The sequence below is a fragment of the Penaeus monodon genome, chromosome 18 (assembly GCF_015228065.2).
Source record: "Penaeus monodon isolate SGIC_2016 chromosome 18, NSTDA_Pmon_1, whole genome shotgun sequence".
NCBI classification, from domain to species: domain Eukaryota; kingdom Metazoa; phylum Arthropoda; class Malacostraca; order Decapoda; family Penaeidae; genus Penaeus; species Penaeus monodon.
Genome location: NC_051403.1, coordinates 11026004 through 11028503, shown reverse-complemented (window position 1 = coordinate 11028503; position 2500 = coordinate 11026004).

Genomic DNA, 2500 nt, shown 5'->3' with positions numbered 1-2500 from the left:
ACAGATTATAGAGGGTAAAGTAGAAAATGGATGCCAAAAAAAAAACATTTTGTAGGATTATTATTTTCAATTATGCAGGCGCATATATATGTATAAACACACACATACACACATAATATATATATTATGTATATAATATATATATGTATATATATACACAGCATATATATATATATATATATATATATATATATATATATATATATATATATATATATATATACATACATACATACACGCACACACACACACACACATACACATACATATAAATATATATACATAAAATTTATATGCATAAATCAGCTTATGACGAATATCAGCTGTCCGGTTGTGTCTCCCCTAGATATGTATATGAGAAACTGATAATCTTCGTCAACTGAATTGAGTCTGATGGAGCCTATAACAGAATCGCAGATCTCTGTAACACAGTCACGTGTCAGATACAATTTGCATGTGTGTATATACATATATATAAACCATTTGACTTTACATATGCCGTTAAGAGAAAATAGTGTTAGGGGGCAGCTCATATTTTCACCCAGGTCCGTCCAGCTCTTTTAAAAGATATATAATGGTGATTGTTTTTACTCTTGTCTTTATTTTTTTCTGCTGCTGGCATTTTCAGCTTCACATTTCCCTTTCTTTTTTTTCTTTTTTTTTTTGGTAATGATAGTTTTTATAATGTATTGGATTTTTTCATATGCAAAATGAAATATATTCTGCTAAATTACTCCTACCAATTTGTCACAATCATTCTAATACAAATAATGAAAATGTTACCTTGGTATCGCTGTCTACCCCCGGTTTACTTATCTAATTTTAAATTTGAGTAGCATGACTTAACCCAATCGCCACGTTTGGCAAGAATACATGCCATGCCCACTGTAACACAGGTTTATTTATTGTATTAACACATAGATGGCTCTACAAGTGCTTAGTCATCAAGGGGTCACTTATTAGTCCTACCTTTCTCACCTGTTTACCCTTTTCCTTGACTTTTGGAAAGGATCTTTTGCATTATTTCATTGTCTTAAATGTTAACAAGATTTTAATAATACTTTAATAATCATAACATCAATAACAATAATAACAGTATTGATATCAATTGTATTAAAAGGAAAAACGCATTTTCCCGCCAATTCAAGGAATGGGGAAATCAAGATCAGTCAGTAGGGCTTACTGATAGACTCCTTGGAGGCTGAGCACATGTGGAGCCATCTGTATGTAACAAAATTAACAAAAACCTACAAGGGACAGAACATAAATCCGGGGTGATTGGGTTAACAGTGTTAAGGCTGGTGGTGTGGACTGAATTTATTCCTCTGTTGAGTATGTCGAAGATATACGGTTATAAAAAAAAGCAATTTATTTTATTCTTTAGTTTAATAATATAAACATGTGGGATGTTACAGTGGGTTTAATATTAGCAATAATAGATATCAGAAAATGACAGGATTATCCTTTTAGTAAATCAGTTCAAATCTATGGTTAATTTTAATTTTACACTCTTCCTTTCTCTAGTAATTATAAATCAATGATAGTCATAAAGATAAAAAATAATTTACATAAATGTGAGACGGATCGAGGAAGTCGGCCCCACTCCCTGGTATTTTCCGTCATTACCTGGACAAAAGCCATAGACCCCTTCTTTCTATCTTTCACAATATCCTTCTCCTACACTTTACTCTGGTCTACTTGGCACAAACGGAATAGTCACCTTCAAAAAAATCCGTTGTTATATCAACTGGCAAAAAAAAAGAAAAGAAAAAAGAAGAAAAGAAGAAAAAAGAAACAAAAGAAAAGAAAAGAAAAGAAATATATATATCTTAACGGTTAACGTAACGCTTTCCTCAATCTCTGTCTCTGCGTGCGAGATGAAGGGAATTAGTTATCACAATTCACTTCATATGGATTTAACGTTTATATTATTTAGCTTATCAAACATAACAACCTTCAATTTATAGGCACAACAAGACTTTTAACACCCGGCACTTAACATACCAGCGTTTGACAGGGGAGTAGAAACCTTTTGAAAAAAAAAAAACGGTAATGAATATCTGCTTACTCCCCCCCCTCCCATTGAATTGTGATCATTTCAACATACCAACCATCTGCACATAACCACCATAATTTACTTTATTTATGACACTAAATTTTGCTCTATCGATATACCTTCAAAATAAAAATACGTAAATAAACAAAGTGTGGGGTTTGGCAATCCTTTAAAATTTGTAACCAGTGCACCTTTTAAATGTCGAATCAATATCAGTCTCGACAATAAGAATATGAATATCATTATTAACATCATAACGGATTAATTTCATTATTATATTTCATACCATATTATCATGCATTATCATTATTATGATTTTGATCACGTCCTTTTATATGATGAGGAACTGCCTTACAATATCTTATAAATATCATCAATACCTCTAATTTCTTACATATGCCTTTTTTATTTAACATATTTCGCCACTGCTGTATTGGGGATAAA